This window comes from Muntiacus reevesi, chromosome 4 (genome assembly GCF_963930625.1).
Source record: "Muntiacus reevesi chromosome 4, mMunRee1.1, whole genome shotgun sequence".
NCBI classification, from domain to species: Eukaryota; Metazoa; Chordata; class Mammalia; order Artiodactyla; family Cervidae; genus Muntiacus; species Muntiacus reevesi.
In genome coordinates, this window is record NC_089252.1 from 64434214 (window position 1) to 64460727 (window position 26514).

The 26514-nt window shown below is 37.5% G+C and overlaps 1 protein-coding gene across 6 annotated transcripts in view; it reads left to right on the forward strand.

The window, feature by feature from the left end:
- Window positions 1-26514, forward strand: part of RBMS3 (RNA binding motif single stranded interacting protein 3) — a 773699-nt gene that overhangs the window by 536072 nt on the left and 211113 nt on the right. The window lies entirely within an intron of this gene.

Here is a 26514-nt window from a genome sequence, read left to right on the forward strand (position 1 = left end):
ATACACTCTCTTATAATCCTTGATATTTTTCACTGAACAATGAATCTGAAGGTTGTTCACAGTACAAGGAAAGTTGTTTCACTACTTTTGATGAGTATCCCATTTTATTTATTCATTTCTTTTTTTTCCCATTTATTTGTATTAGTTGGAGGCTAATTACTTTACAAAACAGAAAAAGAGAAAAAGAGACACAGATGTATCCCATTTTAATGATACACATACTTTTAATAAAAATCTTCTAAAGTCCTTACTTATGAATATCTAGGTTATTTTTTTAATCCTTTTCTGTTACAAATAGCACAAAAATTAAAATTGATATTTGTTCCTTGTCACATAAATTGCAGCCTATCTATAGGAAAAATGTGTAAAGCGGACTTGATGGGTAAAATAGTATTCTTGCTTACTAGATTTTGATAAATTTTGCCAAATTCTCCTCTTATAGGTTATCCTAAATCAGATTCACAAGAGGCAGTATAAGAAGCTCATTCTCCTGACACTTCAGCTAATATGATGGTTATGAATCTTGTTTTTCTCTAATGTAACAGGTGAAAATTTACCATATCGTAGTCTTAATAAAAGAAATATAAGTGAAGTTTGGGCCTCTTTTCATGTGTTTAGAACTTTGACATTTTCTCTTTTTAAGCTCTCTATTCATATTGTCTGTTCAGTTTTCAGCTGACCTTCTTATTCATTTGTAGAAGAGAAAGCTGGCGTTGGCATGAAAAAAAAACAGGTGTTTGTCAGTCACTTATCTTTTACCTTCATTAATGGTGTTTTTTTTTTTCATTGCAAATTCTTGTAAAATTTTATATACACATACATACATATATGTGTGTACATATAAATAAAAGTATCACTTCATTTTAACAAATCTGCTTATAAAATTATCTAAAATAGATTTTTGGCATAAGATACAAAAAGGGAGAAATTAGCTTTATTTTTCTTTATTTCCTGATAGTCAGTTGTTCCAACGCCATTTATTGAATGATATATCCCTTCTCATTGAATCCAAATGCTCCATTTTTCATCTAGTCAGTTACCATGAATATTTTTTAAATTTTCTTGGAATTTCTATTGTTCTCATGGATCTACCTGTCAAGTCAGGTGTTTAGTTATACCTTTAATAATAAGTATTTTCTATGATGTTTTAACACGTGGAAGGGCTCTGCCCATTGCTTCCTTGGCAGTTTTCTTCTTTTAAGTAATATTTCTGCATTTTTTGCCAGAAAATAACTTTGGAATTCATTTTTTTTACCTGCTCCCCACCTCACAATGTATGATCATTTTATGATTTATTCATTTGTAATTTTAAGTGAGACATACCCATTGTTTTCAAAAGGAGACTTTCAACATGAGGGCTTGTTACCAAAGCAAAATCATGACATCATCTGGCAGCCATTCCAAATTATAGCCATGTGTTCCAGAGTGGTTTCTAGCTGTGCTAGATGGTATGACATAAATCACTTCCACTCTATAGGCAATGCTATGCATTTTCTGCATCTTACAACTCAAAATCTTAAAGGCAGAAGGTATTACAGTATCTTATAACTCTGCCTATGAACAAGAAACACCAGCCATGTTGAGATCCTTTTCTACTTTTTTCAACTATGAACACATTTTTACTGAAACAAAAAGCTCTCTTCTGCACTGATAATGAGAAAATATTTCTTAGTCAATATTTCAAACACAGTTAAAAAATCTAGGAAAAAATGGTGGAAGAAAAGCAGAGTATATGAAAGTTAAAATATTGTATCAGAACAAAACATATTAAAAAGGTGTACTGTAAGGTTAGATCTCATATGTAAAGAATGAAGACACTTGCATCATGCCACTTATTTCTGAAGTGATTCTAAAATTTGGCCAGCCACTAGTAGGACTCCATTACAGTTTACCTTAGTGTAGATGGGAATTATGAATGCATTTTGGGGACTTTGGCTCCGTGACTTTCCAAAGAGCGTGATTCACTCCTGAGTAATCTTTAACCATACTCCTTGTGTAATCATTAGAAGAGACTGCCTTGATGATTTTTCATTGAATATCAAAGCTTTCAGAAGTGTGCCTCTGGGAATGGCCTTCTGCAGATGTAGGAGCTTCTCCAAACTGACCCAGGTGTTACCCTCCCCTTCAGTCTCCTGGTGTTGTGATTTATCAAGTGTCTTACAGGAAGAGATCAAGCCTTCCGGAGAATTACTTAATTTTCAAAAGGACTGCTTTTTGTGTGTGTGCCTGCCCCATTTTCTTGCTTTTTGTGTCAGTTATGGGGATTTTGAAGTTGAAAATACTGAGCTATTTTAGAGCCTCCATAGTAAAATATTCCCACTTTGATATGGAGTGAAATTTCCCCAATTGCACGATCTTTGAAATACAAATTGGATTTACATTTACTTTTCAAAGCTTTTAATTCTTTTCTGGTGAACATCCTCTGACACTGAGCTCCCCAGGCTTTCTGCTTGTTTAAGTTTGTCTCCTCCTCTCAGTGAGTGTGGGAGATAGTCCAGGAAATCAGGGAACCCTCACACCAGCCCCTTGTAGAATATGCACCTTATTCCTCTGTACCATGGGTTTGTGAAATTATGTAACATAGCCTGCTTTCAGAAGGCCTTTTATTTATTTTTTTAAAGCCTCTCATACCTAAGTGGGGTGAGTAGGTGAATAGCATTGATTTCTCTCAAGAAGGGTGTTATGTAAATGCTGCCTGGTAGAATTGCGTTTTCATTTCCTGTATTGATCTCATCTTAAAGCCTTGGAGTCAATCCTATTTTGTGTGTATTCCTATTTTCACAGAAATACCATGTTGCAAAATGAAAATGAGTGACTAGAGATGTGGAAATGCTTAAAAGCCTCTTATCCTATCATCTTTGGCATTTCAGGATGTCATGTTTTTTTAATCCAAACAAATAAATGATAAAAGCAACAAATAGTTGTGTACTTTAGCTGGCGTCATTATTCAAATAGCTTCTTAGTGGTTTCTTTTCTTTTTTTTCTTCCAGAAAGTCCATTTTTGGAAGATGACTTTGAAGTAGGCCCAATCTATAAGGACTAGATCTTACTGTTTATCATTAAGGAAGGAGGATTTTCTTACCTTAGAGATACCATAGTTGTTGTTTAGTAGCTAAGTCATACCCAACCCTTTTGCTACACCTTGGACTGTAGGCCGCCAGGCTCCTCTGTCCTTGGGATTTCCCAGGCAATAAAACTGGAGTGGGTTGCCATTTCCTTCTCCAGGGGATCTTCCTGATGCAGGGATGGAACCTACGTCTCCTGCATTGTCAGGCTGATTCTTTACCACTGAGCCACATAGTTGAGCTCGTCAATAAATGCCTAGAATTGTCCTCTATTCCAAAAACTCCCATCTACTCAGCTAGGAGAACCAAGACAGAACCGTCCTCTTCTCAGATATCCTGGTGGATCCACTAACAACCCGTTGGCAGATGTACCAGAAAGGACTTCCTTTAACAGAGCTGTGACAGACACATCAGTGCATTTTGCAGTTGTATGTCAATATCTTGGACACATAAATGGGAAACTTGAATTGGCAGTAGCATATAATGGCTATTCCTGTACTTAATCCTCACCAATCTATTTTTTTTTCCTATAATGGCCAGATTCTCCTTTTTTAAATTTAAAGATAATGTTATACCTTCATTTCCAAGTTGTTTTAAATCCTGTTGTAGTTTATTGAATGTTTTCAGTTAACCAGAAACATGAGCTCTGTCTCTGGTGATCTAAAGTCTAATGACATATTAATGTAAATTTTAGCATACAAACCAGAATTCAGTGTTGTATCCTCATCACTTCAGTTCAGTTCAGTCGCTCAGTCGTGTCTGACTCTTTGCGACCCCATGAATCGCAGCATGCCAAGCCTCCCTGTCCATCACCAACCCCCGGAGTTTACTCAAACTCATGCCCATCGAGTCAGTGATGCCATCCAGCCATCTCATCCTCTGTCGTCCCCTTCTCCTCCTGCCCCCAATCCCTCCCAGCATCAGGGTCTTTTCCAATGAGTCAGCTCTTTGCATGAGGTGGCCAAAGTACTGGAGTTTCAGCTTCAGCATAAGTCCTTCCAGTGAACACCCAGGACTGATCTCCTTTAGGATGGACTGGTTGGATCTTCTTGCAGTCCAAGGGACTCTCAAGTTCTCCGTTAACCATATAATGCTATGATTTCTCTTTTGCGCCTTTGGAATTCTCAATCTAACAGTAACAGAGGAGTAAAAAGAGGGGGAAAAAATAGATTTATATCAATATCCAAACCTTGGTTCCCAGATTCATCCATAATTACCATTCATTTTTCACAGCTTCAATTCTAGTTATCAAAAAATATGTGCTTGGTCCAAATTCCACTTTAATTTCTAGGACAGGCATCCCCAGATGAATGTCATATTCCAGCTGAAGTTCTTCTGTTGAAGTGGAGGCCCCTCATGCTTTGTCTCCACGCTCTGATACTTACCAAGCTTCCTCACCTTGTCCTCGACCACCACGCACTCCTCAGAATAAAAAGACTGCATGAACTGAACTTGAACCAGAGATCAGAATCCCAGCTCTGCCACCTACTAGCTGTGTGACTGGGGGGCAAGTGAGTTTACCATTTTGTGACTCAGCCTCTTCACCTCTATAAGGAGAACAAAAATATCACCTACCTCATAGAACTATTAGGGGATTCCCAGGTGGTGCAGTGGTAAAGAACCTGCCTGGCAATGCAGGACACGTAAGAGATGCCAGTTGGAACCCTGGGTTGGGAATATCCCCTGGAGGAGGGCATAGCACCCCACTTGGTATTCTTGCCTGAAGAATCCCATGGACAGAGGAGCCTGGTGGGCTACAGTCCATCGGGTCACAAAGAGTTGGATATGACTAGAGCAACTTAGTGCATACACACACACACAGGATTATTAAGTTAGATGAGGTTATACATGTAAAGGCGTTAATGGAGAGTCACCTCCCAGTAAGTACTCAGTAAGTATTTATATAGTAATAAAACTTATCATCAGCACCAACACAAAGAGAGGTCAGTATTATTTATTCACTGTCACCTTGCTTTAACATATCTTAAACTCTACCACTTGAAGTTTAGGAGTGGAGTGTTAGCCGCCCTAATTACTTTCTGGCCTAGGCAAGACAATTAAACAAAAAGTCAGGAAAAACATTTCTGGTAAAATTGCTTGAGTGAAACTGTGCTAGAATTTATTCCTTTACTTTAACAAATATTTATTGAAACTCTTGGAAATATGGTGGCAACCAAAATAATTATCGGCCCTGAACTCTTGAAGCAAATGTCTGAGTGGGAGATAGTTGATAAATTAAAAAAAAAAAAAAAACAGAATACAATAAAATAAGATATGACCTATCAGAAAAGACCCTGATGCTGGGAAAGACTGCAGGCAGGAGGAGGAGGAGATGACAGAGGATGAGATGGTTGGATGGCATCACTCACTCGATGGACATGAGTTTGAGCAAGCTCCGGGAGTTGGTGATGGACAGGGAAGCCTGGTGTGCTGCGGTCCATGGGGTTGCAAAGAGTTGGACACGACTGAGCGACTGAATTGAACTGATTTTAGTTCTCAAAAAAAAAAAAAACAAACCCAACTTTCTGGGTTGACTATTTAATTTGAGACCTGAAATGGACATGGATAGGGAAAGAGTGGGGGTGAGGGGAGCATTACAGGTGGAAGGAACCCATGTGCAAAACGCTGAGGCGGAAGGAGTGGGGTCTGTGCAGCGCAGGACGGCCGATGCCCATGGAGCCCAGGAAGGAGGGAGCAGGGCTTCATCACGGGCTGGGGTCAGCGCTGGTCTGATTCCTTGGAGCCTCAGGCCTCCTTAAAGGTCAGGACTGGAATCTAAGTGCCCTGGGAGATTTTAAGCAGGGGACTGATAGATTCCCATTTATATCTTTAAAAAGTTATACTGATTCTTATGTAGAAATTGGATTGTAGGGAAAAAAAAGAGTGGAAATTGGGTGACCATTAGGAACTATTGCTGGGGACAGGAAAGAGCTAAAGATGGCCTGATGGTGGGTGGTAGACACCATCATCTCCCAGATTATGTTTATTTATTGCTAATAATATTAATATTAATTTAATATTATATTTATTGTTAATGTTAATGAACATTTGCAGTTACATTCTGAGGTAGAAGAGACAAGATCTGGCGAGAGGTTCTGTGTTAGTTAGAGGGAAAGGAAGGTGTCCAGAATGACTCTCAGATGTCTCAGGTTAATGATGTAAGTACATCCTCACAGTACAGATGTAAATAAGTGGCATCCATCATCTATGAAGGTAGAAAAGATGACGAATGCTTTCAAGTTGCTGAAGAGTCTTATGTTTGTTTCTGATTGGGAGTTAATATAGATGCTTGCTAAAGATAAATCAAAGGATTCATGTGAAGAACCAGTAAGGGCTCGATAGAAAGGTAAAACTGTTTACCCGTAAGATTTAGGCTTGGAGCTCAAATTTTTGACACGGTGCAGAGAAGGGCCTGTTAGCATCAGCGACCCTCCGCTCACTGTGTTGTGGTTTGGTAGGGCCATTTATTGTGTTGTCAGAGGTGAAGGCGCCTCATTCACTGGGAGCAGAGTTAATATAAGTGACTATATTTCACTATATATTCACAGCTCTGTTGATTTACAACACGTAGATGGGGAAGAGTAAGGGAAACAGTAGCCTGCAGGGTGACGTCTGAGGACTGACTCTCATCTTCTGCTTCTCTAGACAAGTGCTGGCAAGCAGTCCTGCTGGTGGCCTAGCAGCAGCTCCTCTGAGCCACTTGTAGGCACCAGGCACTGTCAGGATGCTGAGGCCTGTACTCACTCAAACTGTCTCTCTGACAGTGTCCCAGGGAATTTCTGCAAAGTTTTCTCTGAGAAAAGCTTCTGCTTTCACTTGGAAGGAAAATTGTTTTTTAAAACCCTTAGAGATACTTTTTGTAAAAAATTGAAAAAATAAATACCTGGAGAAAAGATTTTCTCCTTTAAATGATGAGGGAGTATATGAGAGGGATTAAAAAATCAATTATTTTGATTGACTTTGGTTGAGTGAAAGGTGAGGCAAGGGGAAAGCACAGGTCTCTAAGTTATTGTCACCTCTAGGGATGATGGTAAAATGCCACATGATGAGAAACTCTTGAGTTCCCTAACCCTAGAAACCAGGAACTCTCCACTAAGCATACAGTGGTTTGTGTGATCCTTGAAGTTATTATATTTTTTTCTGTTATTGTATTTTTTTTCTTTAACTTCTATAATTATTTAGCAAATGTTTCAGACATGTTTATCTTATAAAATGCCACTGAGGGAATTCCTCACTGGCCCAGTGGTTAAGATTACACATTCTCACTGCTGAAGACTCAGGTTCAATCTCTGGTCAGGGAATGAAGATCCCACAAGCCGCACAGTGCAGCAAAAAGTAAACAAATATAAATGTTGAAATAACAATAAATGCCATTGATTTACCCGTAAGAGAAGCCAATTCTCACTAAGGAAATAATGGTTGAGATCTCTTCATAAATGGATCTTGACTTAATGACTTGACACTATATTTCAAGATTAGAAGACCACCAAAGAAACTTTGAACACAGATGATTAAATGATTCAAATTTTATATGATCTTCTATCTTCCTCCACCAAATAACCAGTTTCAAATTGTCCATCCTTTTACTTAATTTCTGAGTTATCTGAGTGATACAGTATGCTTGAGTTTCTCACATTTCAAAATTTCTCTTTCAATGCATAATCGGTGCTCACACAGCTACACTTAATGAATATTCTCTGCAACTTCCATAGCACATCAAGACAAACTAGTTAATACTATCCTACTTAATGCCAATGGCACATCAAAAAAAAAAATTCCTGGAAGGAAATATTCTTTTTCTCCAAGTAAATTTGAAACCTCTTTATTCATTTTAAATATTTTATTGCATTAATTTTTCAAAGCAGCAAAACAAACATTCATCAAGTGAAACTGAGCATGACCCCCTCGGATGGGTACATCTGTTGCTTTCCTGCTGTGTCCTTGAATAATTCATGTTAATACATTTAAAATATACACTTCATTCAAATGAGCTTCCCTCATTTACATGTAAAATTTACATTGATGGAAACTAAAGTCAGAGTTGGAAGAAAGCTGACCCAGGAGTTCTGTGATTTATGACTAGCTGCCTCTGTCCATTTGTCTCTGCCTAGAGAGTACAGAAGCACCTCTGCACCCCTGGCCCCCTGAGAGCTTTAGTTACATCAGCAAATACGTGGAAGATGCCGCCCAGATATTTTGATAGCTTTTCCTGTAGCCTGCTTTCCACGTGAATACCTTCTACAAGATTTGTAGTCACTGCTGTTCCATTTTGGCTCTGTCTGCTCACATCACATGACCGATGCTCCAGGTACACTGAATGACATCTAGGAATTGAAGCCAACACAGAGAATACTAATCAGCTTTAGCTTCTCGAAAGTTAATCGGTGTGAGCTCATCTCAGGCAGAGCGGGGGAAAAATCTTCAGTGCTATTTCTGCCCTATCTCTTTCAACTCTGTTAACTGATGGTCTGAATGGTTTTGGAGAAGGGATCAAATTTCTAACCAAGACAGCATTTTCTGCCTCCACCATCCCTCTAGTTATCTGTTAAGCCTTAAAAAATTAAGATTAAAAAATAGAAAGGGGAGGAGGAAAAGAAAACAGTTTAGCAGTTAAAGACCCAATGCTGAGTCTTCTCTTTCAAGGAACTTGCTTTCTATAATTTTTTCTTAAAAAAGAAATCTTCTGTAAGTGTAGCAAGTAAAATTTCAAATGATACAGGATCCAGAGAATAAAATAACTTATGAGGTGTTTTCTACATAAAGACTTGAGCCCAATATTTGGCAATCATCACTATCCTTGCTTATTTGAAAAATCTCTACAGCACCAAATCATCCATCAGACCCCAGGGTTGCATATCCAAACTACACTACTATGTGTAATTAATCATAATGATGTAATTTAAAGGTTCTCTAATGTAATTTTCCGAGGAGCCAGAACAATTTGTATATATTCCATACTGCCCATATTTTAATAAAGGTAAATTATATTTAACAAATTGTTTTAGTCTTTAATAGTGACTAGCTGACACTTACTTTTTGGAAATGACAACAGAGAACATATAGATTCTTCTGCATCACAGTATTTTGATATTTTACAGGGTTTGTCAAACATCCCCAGTCCCTGGCACTCTTTTGTTAAGAAAAAAATTGTCCTAGAACTTCCTCCCTAACATAACCCTGCTCACTTGCTTATCTGTTTAATCCCTTCCTCCCTTATCTATGACCAAATAAATGAACAGGCCTACAGAGTCTTCTATTGACAAATAGTGTATGCTAATAGGTCAGTCATGAAGGATAATAGAAACCAGTTTTGCTTTGTTTCTTGAAGGCCAGATTGAAAGTCAGAGCTTTCATGTGTCTTACATGCAAACGGCAACAGGTCAGCGCACAGGGGCAGGCACTATAAGACCTTGGCACTTGGTCTCGATTTCCTACATTCTGCTTCCGCTTGAAATTTGGTGGTGGCTATGAAGATGCTTCACAAAAAGACCAAAGTACGGAAGAACCTTTCAGTACGTGAATAAATATAAATAATTTTCTTTAATGGCAGCATAGAGTGCCTCCATTGGAGCATACCGGCCTCCATTCATCGCTCATCACTGTAGGTTTATGTGAATGGTTTCTATGGAGAGGAAGTTAAGGACAGAGGAGTGTTGAAGATGAAAGCTGCAATTGTTAGGAGCATCCATCAACTTAATGTGGTCTTTCGAGTCTGCAAGGTAATTGGCTGTAGCGTCTTGAAAGAGTGCAGTGAGAAAGTGTATCACATCAACATGTTGAGGCAATTTCACGTATATGTATATATATCTGTATAGATAGATAGACATATAGCAATCTCAAGCTACAGAGAAACTGCAAATAAAGAATAAAGAATAGAAATTGTTGTCCTGTTCCATTCTCCATAAATGATAATTATTGCAATTATTATCAAGTGAATAATTATTATTGAGTAGATTAACATCAAATGTGGTAGTATCTGTATATATAAACAATGAACAATAAGTTCTTCAAATATTGGTGTTTTTCTTCTAAACCATTTCTGATTTATTATAAAAATTACATATATTATTATAATATTATTATATATGTTATATATAATATTATATATTATACAAATTATAAAAATCCCCAGGGCACACCTAATTCAAACCTATGATTTTAGATAAGGAAATCCCTATCTAGTTAATTCATTTACCTAGAATCACCAGGCTGCATATAAATTTATGTTAGATTTGAGAAAACTTGGTCTTTTACCTTTACCTTCAAAAAAAAGGCAGCAAGACTGAAATTATTTATGTATCCTTTCTGATCAAAGAAGTGTGGCCATGTTTATATATTCATGTTTGACATAAAATTGATTGAGAAGAAAATTCTGACAGAAAAGATTCATTTATTATTGCTGTTTAGTAGCTCAGTCGTGTCCAACTCTGCGACCCCATGGACTGTAGCCTACCAGGTCTCCCTGTCCACTTAATTATCTAGGCAAGAACACTGGAGTGGATTGCCTTGCCCTCCTCGAAAACATACACACATAGATATCAGTCTGGAATCTATTAGTCAACGGTCTACTTTTGACTTGATTTGAGAAATTAAGGGAGGAAAAACAAGATCACAAAACAGTCTCAAATAATTTATAATTCAGTTCAGTTCAGTCACTGAGTCATGTCCAACTCTGCAACCCCATGGACTGCAGCACACCAGGCTTCCCTGTCCATCACCAACTGCCAGAGCTTGCTCAAACTCATGTCCATCGAGTCAGTGATACCATCCAGCCATCTCATCCTCTGTTGTCCCCTTTTCTTCCTACCTTCGATCTTTCCCAGCATCAGGGTCTTTTCCAATAAATCAGTTCTTCACATCAGATGAACAAAGTATTGGAGTTTCAGCTTCAGCATCAGTCTTTCCAATGAATATTTAGGACTGATTTCCTTTAGGACTGACTTGTTGGATCTTCTTGCAGTCCATGGGACTCTCAAGAGTCTTCTCCAACACCACAGCTCAAAAGCAGCAAGTTAATTTATAATTAGCTTCATGATATATAGATATATATTCTATTTTGTTCACAATATATAGATACATGTTCTCTTTGGGTTAATGTAAGCTGAATACATTCCAAGTAATTCAAAGACAGCCTAGAACTTAGTAAATGGTAAAAAAGAAAGCTATGTGTTTTAAGATGCATCACATTAACTCCCCAAATTAGATAAATCATATTCCGATAATTGAGAAGCAAGTCTACTATTTTATTACTTGTAAGAAATAGTAAGACCTGTGATACAAAGGCTGCTCTTTAACACTTTGAGCTTTATATGTTTTTAAAAATGCTTCTTTTGTTTTACTGTTTATTTCTAGAAATAGTCCATGTTTCTCATGAAGAGTCTCTATTTCTGAATTCTCTCCTGTTGAAACCCAGTTTCTTCACTTACATAGCTTGCAATGAACCCTTAACTTGCAGTATGCCTTAAAAAAGGGACAAGATGAATCTTTGATGTTTTTCTCCTCATATATGAATGAAGATGCCAATTGCTTTAGCTAGTCTAATAACTTGGAGAAGGAAATGGCATCCCACTCCAGTGTTCTTGCCTGGAGAATCCCAGGGATGGGGGACCCTGGTGGGCTACCGTCTATGGGGTCACACAGAGTCAGACATGACTGATGCGACTTTAGCAGCAGCAGTCTAATAACTAGCATACCCTTTTGGCAAAGGAGTGTGTGTGTGTGTCTGTGTGGTGTCTGTGTGATATCTGTGGCAAAGTCCTGTTGAAATTTCCAGGGATACCTCTTGAATCCATTTAATTCTCTTATTTTGAAACCATTAGTAGTGTTAAATCCCTTTGTTTATTACCTGGTCTGCGACTGGATTGTTGGATTTCTAAGTATATTAAAAATGAACAAATAGAAAGAGATTTTTGCTCCCTAATGTGTATTCAAACTTGGCTAAAAATTCTCTCCCTCTCACATTAACTTCCCTCTAATATCTGGTTTTAGCACAAATTTGTCTTCAGAACGTATGAGGAGTAAGAATGACTCAGAGATATATCCTGTTTTAAAACTAAAAGTTTGATCCATGACCCATATTTCTCTTCTCAAACAAATTGAAAACATATAGATAGAAGAAAGAGCATAGGGGTAGAAGAAAGAACCCAGGGAAAGAAATAGCACCATACTTTCCATGAGCAGAATTTATTTTTTCAACCACTGGTTTTATTTCCTGTCACTTTGATATCACCTTGTCCCTGTGAAAGGCTTTCAAACCAGGCGAATGACAGTGTTTCATCCATGTGCTCTCCTCCCCACGGTCTCAGTCAATGAGGAAGAAGGTAGGCACAGAGTCTGCTGGGATGGAGAGTCCAAAAGTCACCCAGGGGACTTCCCTGGTGGTCCAGGGGCTAAGATGTGCCTCCAACACAGGGGGCCTAGATTCAGTCCCTGGTTAGGGAACAAGATCCCACTTGCTGCAACTAAGATCCAGAGCAGCCTATATGTGTGTATGTATGTATGTATGTATGTATGTATGTGTATGTATGTATGTATGTATGTATGTATGTATGTATGTATGTGTATGTATGTATGTGTGTATGTATGTATGTAATTTTTTAAGTCACCCAGGACAGTGTGCTGTATAATGTGTGATGTTTTATGGAAGGATTATCCTGCAACATCAGAATAATTTTACACTGTCTTTTGATCATACCTGCTGGCAGAGTTTTGATGGATAATGAGGAAGCCGACCCAGGATTTAAACCTACATGGGTAATTCTCACATCAGGTCAAAAACTTAAAGACTTAACACAGAGTTTACAAGTAAGTGTGAAGTGTCCTGGAGAGACAGAGACCAATGAAATCATGGTTCTTTAGTCCTTCACCACCTCAGTTTGTAGATTCTATCTAGAATCACATCAGTCTTTAATAATTATTACAAAATAATGTCAGATTTCTGGACCACGGTGTATTCTCTCACACTTGATTAAAGTACATCATGAATTCTATTTCTTTTAACACCTACTGATTTTTTCTATATTGAATCTTGAATATTTATCAAGGGACTATATGCTTTTTAAGCTTATTGTTTTTTACAAATTAAGTATTTGCAGTTGCTTTTTCTAAAAGGATTTTAATTCTTTTGCAATGCAATCAAAGTGGATTTGTTTTCCAAGTTTTACAGATATCTGAGTCATGAACATCTGTATTCACTTTCAAATGTGACAGTGAATCAATTTAGACTATAGACTGAAATGAAATGAAGTGAAATGAAATGAAATGCTCAGTCGTGTCCGACTCTGCAACCCCACGGACTGTAGCCTACAGGGATCCTCAGTCCATGGGATTTTCCAGGCAAGAATACTGGAGTGGGTTGCCATTTCCTTCTCCAACTATAGACATTATCAAGCTGTAAATTGGGTGTTAGTGAAAATATATGCTTTAATTTGCTAATGGACAATTAAGCAGGAAAACCTTTTGAAGCAGAGAAATAAATGATGTCTTACTTCCTTAAGAGGACACTGTTAAGAAGTGTCTGACTGAGGGGGACCTACAAGTACCTGTAATGAAATAGTAAGAACATAAAACTGTCAGCGTCAAGATTGCTTTTTCCTATTACACCGTGACAGAAATGCTACTGCTTCATAACTAAGCCACTATCTCTTTCTGCTCTGCATAGATCTAGCTTCTAAGCTTTCCCAAATCTTCTCCATAATGAATCAAGAAACCTAATACATTAATAAGCAAAATTGTTCTTGTTGTCTAGTTGCTAAGTCATGTCCAACTTTTGGTGACCCCACGGACTGTAACCCACCAGGCTTCTCTGTCCATGGGATTCACCAGGCAAGAATACTGGAGTGGCCTGCCATTTCCTTCTCCAGGAATAAACAAAATTAAGTGAAATTAAATATTTTGTATGATTTCTGCCCAACATAAAATCTAACTGGAGTGATCTTGTACTATGTGTTAGCTTATAAAACATGCATAATCCTATATGGAGAATATATGCATACAGGTGTTTATACAAAGGTATTCATTGCAGCACTACCTCACATGTCTCTCAATAATAAATTTTTTTGTATTATTTAGAAAACTTGACAATGTATGGTGGAATACTATGAAGACATTTTTAAAAAGATGGTGATGTGATGACTTGTAAAGATCTTCCACAGTGTATTTTTACATGAAGCAACATAGTCCAAGATCACTAGATATAGGTCAGCCCCACTATAAGAATAAAATACCATGTGAAGTGGTGTGTGTGTGTGTGTGTGCATGTATGTTTATGCGTGTGTATGTATGTATGTGTCTAATACCTAAATGTATTGGTTTGGGTCATGGGAAAAGTGATATTTTCCTATTTTCAAATTCTAACCATTTTCTTCCTCTCCCCTGCAGCTTAATTCCAAATTTCAGTTTTTGTTTATGCCAAAGCAAATGCAGATTTTTTTTTTTTCTAAATTAGCATCACCAAAATTTGACTGAAAACATACCACATATGACATTGGCTTTATTTTTAAATATAAGTGAATGAGTTTCTCTAACATTAGTGTATAGTGGAGTATGGGAACCTGTGGTTTGTGTAACTTTCCTTTCAAGCACAATTAACAAGTCAGCACTCGGTTATCAGCCCAGTTCAAGCTTTCATGCTGGTTGGGAGCATTGCTGTCCTTCATCTCTTTTGTTAGCTATGCAGCAGATAATATTCATATTTTAATATGTCTCTGGTGAAGCAACAAAGCCCCACAACTTATCCAGCCTTTCTCCTTCCTGCCATTGCTCACTGACCTTTTACAAATTTAATTATTTATACCCAATTGGGCTTCTTCTCTTTCCTTCTGCTTGCTAATGTATCAAATGTAGAATTGATATTGTCAGCCATGCAATGGAATATGCTGTAGGAAATCTCTTGCCTTCTAAAGCCAAGTGATAAATGAAAAGGAAAATGCCAAAGGAACTTGCAATTTGAAACACAGAGGATAAAATAAAACACATCGCTGAAGTTACAGTGTAATATATCACTTCCCCCCATAGGAAAGAATTTTATACCCTACTTGGAGCAGATCTTCTGATCAGCTGTTCAGTAAAGCACCCCAGCAGAAGACTGATCCCCTAATTCCACATCACTCTAAGGACGGGTTAAATAAATTAATGTCTACTGGACCCAAGTCCTTATAATAAGATATCATCATGGGGCTCATCCTGTTACATGTTCGACTGTCACTTAGACATATTCTCTCATCTTGAAAAGAATTTAATTATACAGGAAGAAAAGAATAAGTGTAAGAAATGGGAAGGATCAATACGTTGGATAGCACAGTTTAAAAGCATTATGATAACAACAGCAATTTTTATAGTTTAATAAGTGAAGCCTATCTGGAAAAGTATCTTAAATACCATATGATATAACTTACATGTAGCATCTAAAATATGACAGAAATGAGCTTATCTTTGAAACAGAAACAGACTCACACACAGAGCAGGCTTGTGGTTGCCAAGGAGGAGAGGAGGGACAGTGGGAGCTCAGGATTAGCAGATGCAGAGGATTAGAGAGAGAATGGATAAACATTGTCCTACTGTATAGCACAGGGAGCTATATTCAATATCCTGTAATAAACCATAATAGAAAAGAGTATGAAAAAGAATGTATGTGCGTGTGTGTGTAACTGAATCACTTTGTTGTATAGTAGAAATTAACACAATATTGCGAGCCAACTATACTTCATTTAAATATTTTTTAAAAGATATTTTAAGAATTCCTGCAGAATTCTGCTAATAAATAAGGATGTTAATTAAATGGTTAGTGAGGAAATACTGATTTCAAATGTGATTTGTTACAGTGACAGAAAAGAACTTAAATGTGACTGCTTCTTATTTGTCTTTAATGGACAAATGGAATGATAATGAAATATCATAATGGAATGATCCAAAGATCTAGTTAGCACTGATTTACATTTATTTCCCAACAGTCAATGAAGAAGATAAAATAAAACTTAAAGCCTGAAAAATAGTTATTTGCCACTATTTCAGACTTCAAAAGTTGAGTAGAATAATATTGAAAGGAAAAAAGGGCCAACTTTGTTGGTGTACCAGTGAAAGAAATGAAGAATTTATCTAAAAGCTCTTTTTAAAATTTCAGTTAATGTTCAGAAATTTATTAGCTTTATTTTTTCATATTTTGGGTATTTGGTATAAAATAAACTTACCTTTTTCATGATTGATTATCTTATTTTACACACACACACACACACACACACACACACAAAGTATGTGTATGATGATGGCACTAATATATCAGAAGTATTTAAATTTCCATTTCTACACCCTAAGTTTGATTATTTTTCCTCTTAGTACTCTCAAATTGGAAATGGACAAAGGAATCAATGTTTAAAGGACATGTTCAAATTTTATTTCATTTTACCATAGCATTGACACAGTGTTTAAGGAATCTGCTTTTTTTTAAATCCAGGAAGCATCATTTTCAATCTCTTTGTCAGTATCAAATACACCATTTTGTTAGAAATATAAAGAAACTGCATAGTTCTTGGATTTTAGTTAATAAAAATAATTATTTTCACCCTGATGATAATTAGGACAGTGTTTGCTTATAAAAATAGTAATCTTGACAATGTAATTTGAATGGATAAGAACAGGAGATTTGATGAGTAATGTCTAATTAGAGACAGGCGGTCTCTTTAGCAATCAAATTCTCTAGATCTCGAGTTATAATTTTTTTTTTATTCCTAATTTAAAATGAAAACTTCCTAGGCTTCCTTTTCGTTGTTCAGGGAGCATTATATGCTTATGTGTCATAGCAGGTTATTTCTGTATAAGTAAATGATTGACATATATTGCATTGGCCAAAAAGTTCAAACGAATTTTGTAGCCAGCCCAATGCAAACTATCTTGGAACTATTTTGCATTTCACAAGTCTTATTCTAGGTGACCTTTCAAGTATACATACACACACACAGGTGTCCATATATGTGTGTGTGTGTGTGACGTTTTATTCTCAGGGAAGGCAATAATAAGGATTAAAGTAAGCAAATTCATATTTCTCATTTCATTCTTGAAAACTTTTCTCCTCCCAAATAACAGAGTCATGATGCACTGAGTTTTATTTTTGATTTTTGATTACTTTTGATTTGTATAACATCTAAATTATTTATTTAGATACATATATATGTGTGTCTATATAAATATATATAACATGTAGTTATAATGTGATATATAATTATGTACAAATATATAATATTTAATAAATTTAGTATATATAATATATATATTTATATACACACCTACATAGTATAGCTCAGGTGGTAAAGAATCTGCCTGCAATGCAGGAGACCTGGGTTTAATTCCTGGGTCAGTAAGGTGCCCTGGAGAAGGAAATGGCAACCCACTCTAGCCAGTATTCTTGCCTGGAGAATCCTATGGACAGAGAAACCTAGCAGGATACAGTCCATGGGGTTGCAAGAGTTGGACGTGACTTAATGATTAAACCACCACCATGTAGGAAAACAAATTCTCCCTGTAGAAATTTATTGCTTATTTGGGGGGAGGGTATATGTATTTTCCTGAATTCTTTTAATTGATCATGAATATTTTTTCATATACATATTTGTGTCAATAATTTAATATAGTATACATTTTTATAGTACCTGCTATTTTGTTGAGTTTATCATGAATTCCTTTACATGTGAATATATCTCTTATGGTTTCATTTGCCGTAAAATTTGGCTAATTTCCCTGTTATTGGACCTGAATGCTGATCCAGTTTTCATTACTATTAATAATGCTACGATGAGCATAATTGTGACTCTCCTTTTCTGCTTTCCTTAATTATTTGCCTAGGGAAATTTTTATCAAAGTCACTCTTTGGGTTTAATATGTCTTATGGGTCATCATAGATACCTAGTTCAAAAAGTGATAAATCTTTTACAACCAACTCTGGAAAGATTTATATTTGTTGTTAAAAGCTAATATTTCCATGAGATTCTTGGCATAACAGCCCCAAAGTGGCATGAGTTAGGACATTTTCCTAGAAAGTTCCCTCAGAAAACTATGTTGTACTAGACACAGATTTGAAATGGACATCTCATTTTCTGTCTTTTGTGGAACAGTTTCCAGTAAAGCAAAAGAGCTTAGAAATCACTTGTGTCAGAGAGTCAGATAGTTATTATCTTCTATGTGCTCCTCCCTGTAGAAGACAGAATTTCAGAACAAGTGTTTCCTAGAAAATTCAAGTGGCTGTTTGGAAAGTAGATCTGCCTGGTTGCCAGTTTAAAATTAAAGCAAGATGAGCATGGAAATAAGGTCCTAATATTATAGTTTAAAATTTTCCCTTTTATTTACATAATTCTAACTGTAAAAAATTAAAACATTTGGCAGTATATGAAGTTACATGTGTGTGTGTGGGGGGGGGGGTGTGTGTGAGTTCCTCAATCATGTCTGACTCTTTGCAACCCCAGGGACTGTAGCCTGCAGGGCTCCTCTGTACATGGGATTCTCCAGGCAAGAATACTGGAGGGGGTAGCCATTCCCTTCTCCAGGGTATCTTCCCAACCCAGGGATCAAGCCCAGGTCATTTATATATTTAATTTCCCTTTATATATATTTATACATATATATCCAAATATTTTCTATGCCAAATGAAGCACAGAGATTTGAATTATAGATGGAAAGACATTATCAATATTTTTGACAGCTTGATTTTTTATTGGCATTGTGTAATACAGATCCAATTCATTTAAAAATATATATTTGTTAATTTATTTGGCTGTACCAGGTCTTAGTTGTGGCATGCAGCTTCTTAATTTCAGCATGTGGGATCTAGGCCCCTGACCAGGAATTGACCCCAGGTACCCGACACTGGGAGCATGGAATCTTAGCCACTGGACTGCCAGGGAAGCTCCCAGATTCAATTCATTTTACAAAATGGTTTCATAGTATTCTGTTGCATGGCTGTATCATAATTTACTTGTCCATATAGCTATTTTGGGGCTTCGCAGGTGGCAGCAGTGGTAAAGAACCTGCCTGCTAATGCAGGAGACTTGGGTTCAATCCCTGGATTGGGAAGATCCCCTGGGGGAGACCATGGCAACCCACCCCAGTATTCTTCCCTAGAGAAGCCCATGGACTGAGGAGCCTGGCGGGCTACAGTCTATAGGGTCACAAGGAGTCGGACGTGACTGAAGTGACTTAGCACACATACACTACCTATTTTACTATGAAAAAAAAAGTGTTTTTTAAAACTTTAATTTTTGAGGGATTATGTTCTTTACGTATACTGTTGACTCTTGAAGAACAATGGTTTGAACTGTGCAATTCCACTTATATGCAGGGTTTTTTCAGTAAATACATACTGATGTCCTACACAGTCCGAGGTTAATTGAATCCATAGATGAGTAACTGCATGTACCAAGGGCTGACTATAAAGTTATACATGGATTTTCCATGCCCCCAACCCCGGCATTGTTAAAAGGTCCATTGTGTGATCTCATTTAAACCCTAGAAGGAGGAAACAATACTTAAAAGCATTTCTTTGCATACATATGATAATATTTTTTCTGTTTGGGACACTGAGAACCAAAGGTAGGTACATTTAACATTATACAGTGCTGAGTTACCTCTCCAATTCACCAAAAATTTAAAACTAGAACATTTAGTTTCAGAGGAATTTGTTCTTTTACAGATAGACATAGAGATGAATTTTTCAGGATCTTTTCCATCATTGGAAATTCCTTTTAAAAAAAAGAAAACCCTTTAGCTTTGATGTTCTCCCTTTAATAAAGCAGAATAGAATGACTTCCTGGGATTATTTGCCCTTGGAAGTTTAGTCAGGTATTAGTCATAACCCTACAGGCTCTTCATCTCTTCTTCATTGCATTTACTACCCACATGTTCCCAGAGAATATCTGTTTAAAAGATTTTAAGAGCATTGATTGAATATTCTTCTCACAATTCTCATGAGAATTGATGTTGGCAAAAGAGATAGTGAGAAGTCGTATAGCAGTACCTCTTGTGATGATGGACAAAATGGTCCAGGCAGGAATGAGTAGACATCCACTCATCCATCCCTATTTCCCATCTTCCAGGTACTTCTCTGGAGCCCTGGAGTCTCATCTCCAACTACAGTCAAGCTATTAGATGTAATGCCCACTTTACTTTAGACGCAGGGACTCATCAGCCCTGATTACAGAAGATAATATCCAGGTTGCTAAGTCTTCTCTCTGCACTGTTTCTCGTCCCAACCCTGAGACTGCCTGCTTCAGCTCCCTATACATCTATAAATTATAGTGTCATTTTTCACAAATTCAAACACCGAAATCACGATTGTAGCTCCTTTCTCTGCCTCCTTACCTCCACATTTCTTCTTAGGAAACAATACACTGTCATGTTAAAGAGTACAGGCTTTACCCTGACATCTGGTTAGAAGCTGAAGGCACTTGTTTCTCCCTTCCAAGTCTGTCTGTTCTTTGTGACAGTATGGTTAACATACTGAAAATGAAAAACAGGTTGTTGTGAGGATGAAATTAGATAAATGTGTTAGCTATTATGGTAGCTACTGTTCTCTTCGCGTCAAAACTCAATAAGGTTGATTTTTCATTTTGTCATCGTGCAGTGTGGTCAGAGTGTCGGGTGTGTGGATTCTAACCCATGCCAGCACTCAGCAAGTCACAGGAGTCAGGCCTCTGTCATCATATGGCTTGACCATTTCTAAGGCCTCTGAGTCCTTGTCCCGTTCTATTCAGCGAGCAGGCAGAGGAAGCGAGAAGAGGAGATGGCCTGCGTACCCACTCCACAATCACAAGCGTTCCTCTCCACCTTCCACCGCACAGAGCCCCACCACGTGACTCGGCTCCTTAAATGCAGAAGAGTGGGGAGGTGTCTGTGTGTGGACCCAGGGGAACCGGAACACAGATGTTAGTGAGCATGTCAGCATGCCTCTGCTGTGACTATCATTTGGGTATAAAATTAGCATATTTGTGTTAACTGGCACAACCTCTAAGCATTCCTCTGATGGTGATTTGCTTTGTTGAAGTTTAACAAGTCAAGCCCAGAGTTTGCAAGGATTCAAAAGAATTTAACACAGGGTTATTATTGCAAATGATGGTAATTTACAATTCGTTTCATTTTTAACAAAGAAAAAAAAAATTTTTAATAGTCATTTTCATATCCCCAAAACTGTTGTAAGCCATAAAAATTGGCAGAGAGTACATAGTCATGTTTGATCACAGTTAACACCTAAATAGATTATGTTTTTAGTAATTGGGATTGACACATATATACTATTGATACGACGTATAAAACAGATAACGAATGAGAACCTACTGTACAATACACAGAACTCTACTCAATGCTCTGTGATGACTTGTAAGGGAAGAGACTCCAGAAGAGGGGATATGTGTGTGGCTAATTCATTTTGCTGTGCAGTACAAATAACACAAGATTGTAAAGCAATTATACTTCAGTAAAAATTAAGCAAAGGAGAAAAGGAAAGATATACCCATTTGAATGCAGAGTTCCAAAGAAGAGCAGCGAGAGATAAGAAAGACTTCCTCAGCGATCAATGCAAAGAAATAGAGGAAAACAACAGAATGGGAAAGACTAGAGATCTCTTCAAGAAAATTAGAGATACCAAAATAACATTTCTTGAAAAAATGAGCTCAATAAAGGACAGAAATGGTATAGACCTAACAGAAGCAGAAGATATTAAGAATAAGTGGCAAGAATACACAGAAGAACTGTACAAAAAAGATCTTCATGACCCAGATAATCATGATGGTGTGATCACTCACCTAGAGCCAGATCCTGGAATGTGAAAGCATCACAACGAACAAAGCTAATGGAGATGATGGAATTCCAGTTGAGCTATTTCAAATCCTAAACGATGATGCTCTGAAAGTGTTGCACTCAATATGGCAGCAAATTTGGAAAACTCAGCAGTGGCCACAGGACTGGAAAAGGTCAGTTTTCATTCCAATCCCTAAGAAAGACAATGCCAAAGAATGTTCAAACTACCGCACAATTGCACTCATCTCACACACTAGTAAAGTAATGCTCAAAATTCTCCAAGCCAGGCTTCAACAATACATGAACCATGAACTTCCAGATGTTCAAGCTGGTTTTAGAAAAGGCAGAGGAACCAGAGATCAAATTGCCAACATCCACTGGATCATTGAAAAAGCAAGAGAGTTCCGGAAAAACATCTAGTTCTGCTTTATTGAGTACGCCAAAGCCTTCAACTGTGTGGATCACAATAAACTGTGGAAAATTTTGAAAGAGATGGGAATACCAGACCACCTGACCTGCCTCTTGAGAAACCTGTATGCCAGTCAGGAAACAACAGTTAGAACTGGACATGGAACAACAGACTGGTTCCAAATAGGAAAAGGAGTACGTCAAGGCTGTATATTGTCACCCTGCTTATTTAACTTCTATGCAGAGTACATCACGAGAAACGCTGAGCTGGATGAAACAGAAGCTGGAATAAAGATTGCCAGGAGAAATATCAATAACCTCAGATATGCAGATGACACCACCATTATGGCAGAAAGCAAAGAACTAAAGAGCCTCTTGATGAAAGTAGAAGAGGAGAGTGAAAAAGTTGGCTTAAAGCTCAACATTCAGAAAACTAAGATCATGGCATCCGGTCCCATTACTTCATGGCAAATAGGTGGGGAAACAGTGGAAACAGTAGGTGACTTTGTTTTCCTGGGCTCCAAAATCACTGCAGATGGTGACTGAAGCCGTGAAATTAAAAGATGCTTCCTCCTTGGAAGGAAAGTTATGACCAACCTAGATAGCATATTAAAAAGCAGAGACATTACTTTGCCAACAAAGGTCTGTCTAGTCAAAGCTATGGTTTTTCCAGTAGTCATGTATGGATGTGAGAGTTGAACTATAAAGGAAGCTGAGCACCAAAGAATTGATGCTTTTGAATTGTGGTATTGGAGAAGACTCTTGAGACACCCTTGGACTGTAAGGAGATCCAACCAGTCTATCCTAAAGGAGATCAGTCCTGGATGTTCATTGAAGGGACTGATGTTGAAGCTGAAACTCCAATACTTTGGCCACCTCATGCGAAGAGTTGACTCATTGGAAAAGACCCTGATGCTGGGAACGATTGACAGTGGGAGGAGAAGGGGATGACAGAGAATGAGATGGTTGGATGGCATCACCAACTCAATGGACATGAGATTGAGTAAACTCTGGGAGTTGGTGATGGACAGGGAGGCCTGGTGCGCTGCAGTCCATGGAGTCACAAAGAGTTGGACACTACTGAGCAATTGAACTGAACTGAAAAATTATTTGAAAAAAAAAAAAAAAAAAAGTTGACATCAGCATAATCCCCCAAAATGAAATAAAATAAAAATAAGTGGAAAATGAAACATTTGTCAAATATCTCTTATATCCATCTTTTTTATTATTATTCATTTTTTAATTAAAAAATGCACTTAAATTTTTTAAGAGTTACATTTTGAAAGATACGAACTGAGTTTAGTAATTGCATGTTCTGTTAGCTTTTCATTATTTCTTATTGAATCTAAATTTAAAAGTCAGTGTGCATTTGGGAAGAAAACAGCAGGAACAAGAAATACTTTCGGACAACCTACTTGGTATAGGAAAGTTAAATTTTTGAATGCCATGTTACCTTCTGTTTTGGAAGATGATATCCTAGTGCAAATGATATTTATGGGGGCCGATGAAGAATGAAAATAAGCCATTTGAAGCATCTTTAAGAATGTGAACCCAGTGGCCCACTTTAGTGCTGTTCTAGAGTCAGTATAATATCGGACCACGGCTGAGTCGTTTCCAACCAGCATGTCTGTGTTTACCATTAAGTTCTTCTGTTTTTTTCCCCTTTGCTTTCTTCTTTCTTCTGGCCACATCAACTTTTGATGAAAGTGGAAACTATGTAATTGTCATCAGGAAATAGAGACCTGAAAACAGTTGATCAGGATTTGATAATGTCCGGCTATGTTTCTTCAAAGTCAGTTGTCACTCTTTCCCTGTGAGAGGTTCATTCAAGAGTCATTACTTCAAACTCACACATGTGATTGTCCTTTTACAGACTGCACAAGATATGATCCTTAGGTTTCCTTGTGTGCATCATGTCCAGCAAGGAACTGCTTTCCTCTTTCTCACACGTGCTCAGACATACTTCATTCATCTGTCATTCACTGCCCTTTGCCACTTCCTAATTCCGAGTGTGCAACTGCAAGTATTTGACAGTTTTCTTCTTCCCTTCCTTTAGACCAATGAAATGCCTAATTTTCAGCAAACTATTTCTGCCAGTTTCCCAGTTTAATCCCTGTTGCCATGATTAAGTAGTCCAAAACATTCTTCAATGACGTCTGAGGCTTTTGGAATTTAAAAGTAAATTGCTTCTGGGGAAAACAAATCAAACTTGCATTGCAGACCTACAGAAAGTGCATTAAAACATATTACGTTGCACTTTCTCAGTGGAATAAATTGAGAGTCCCAGCAATGTTTCTTCTAGCAATGTCAGATTCTGAGACACTTCGATTAATTTTGGCTTTAGATTGAGTTTCTCTCCGACACTCCAGTCTCTGTTTGATGTGTCTACATTTTTCAATGTATCCAATGACAATATATGCCATAAATTATTGGCTTTGGGACCCAAAACGCAGAGTATAAAAGTAAAAGCGGTATACTGGAGAGAGTGCATGAAGGAGATGTGGATTGGATTGGATTTTTCATGACTGATGTGCTGTGTGACATTGGGCCAACTGTGTGACCTTGGTGTGCCTACCTGTGATGGTGTGGTGGCTGCCATATTACAGCTGAGATGTCTTCTGGTGCCAGGCAGTGGGTCTGGTATTTGGCTAAGAAGTACTCTAAAATCCTCCACTGTCTCAGAGGCATCTTATGTGAAGCATTTGAAAAGGTTAAGGACAGGTGAGTCAAGTATGGTACCAGGAGGAACCCATTCTATTTTGCTGATTAATTCAAGTAATTAACCATCTCACTTTTTTCTGGCAGTGAAGTGAGACTGCTTACATTTTTTAATTTAATTTTTATTTTATGTTGGAGTATAGTTGATGTACAATGTGTATTCGTTTCAGGTGTCCAGCAAAGTTATGCACATACATATATTCATTTTTTTCCAGATTTTTTCCCATATAGGTTACTACAGAATATTGAGTAGAGTTCTCTGTGCTATACGGTAGTTCTGTGTTGCTTATTCTACAGTCTTAATTCATGCCAAGAGTTGTGTTACAACTTCACTTGAAAATTTTCTTTTTATTAAAATATAATATATGTATGTGTGGGCTTCCCCAGTGGTTTGGCAGTGAAAGAATCCACCTGCAATGCAGGATACTTGCAGAAGACATGGGTTCAATCCCTGGGTGAAGGAGAACCCCTGGAGAAGGGAATGGTAACCTACTCCAGTTTTCTCACCTGAAAGATCCCATAGACAGAGGAGTGTTTTCTAAGCACTCTTCTATTTAATCCTCAGAACTCCTTGCAATGGATACACTTCTTAATCCCATCTGTAAACTAATAATAGAACTGAATCTTAGGATAGCTAAGTAAATAACCAAAGGTCTTCCAGGTGGTGGGTGGCAAAACTGGATTTGAACTGATGCTTATATGATTTTGGAAGGCAAATTTTTAGGCAGTTAATATCTTTCATGTGCAACAGTTTAGAAACGAATGATGATACAATTTATCTTTTTTGGAGTATAATCGCTTAACAATATTGTGTTATTTTCTGCTTATAGCAAAGTGAATCAGCTATTATGTATACATATATCCCCTCCTCTGAAGCCTCCCTCCCATTCACGCCAATCCTTCCTCTCTAGGTCATCACAGAGCACCAAGCTGAGCTCCCTAACAATTACTTTAATTTCAACAACAGTTTGAAGACTCCAGGGCAATGGAGAATGTCTTAGTTCACTATCTTCCAATTGACTAAAAATGAACACGATGTGTTTAGTTCATATTTCTTTGGGTTGTTTCTAAAGAAAAGCTAGTAACAGAAAGGGGCAACTCCCTTAGCTCAGAATAAAAGATAAAACAAAGAAAGTGGATTGTGCTGTCAGAGCTTTTACACCACCTTGCCAGAGGAGCTTTTCCCAGATCCAGAATTTATACTAGATCTCAAATCTTGTAAGTTCATTCCATGTTTTCAAATGTGATCTAAATTTACATCCTCAGAGACCAATGTATTATCTCAGGACGACTTGCTCTAATGGACGAATTAAAGGCAGCTTAGTAAGAGTTTTACATTTTGCAGAAGAAGAAATGGTATCTGGAGAGGTGAAAGAATTTCCCAGGTTGCCCACTTCCATCATGCTATGTAAAATGCCAAGGGTCACTGTGCACAGGCCTGTCCAAGATCCTTAAGTGGTGGCTGATCCTGAGAGGACATCCTTTTCAGAACAAGCTACAGAAATACAGCTCAGATATCAAGAACTGACTCATTGGAAAAGACCCT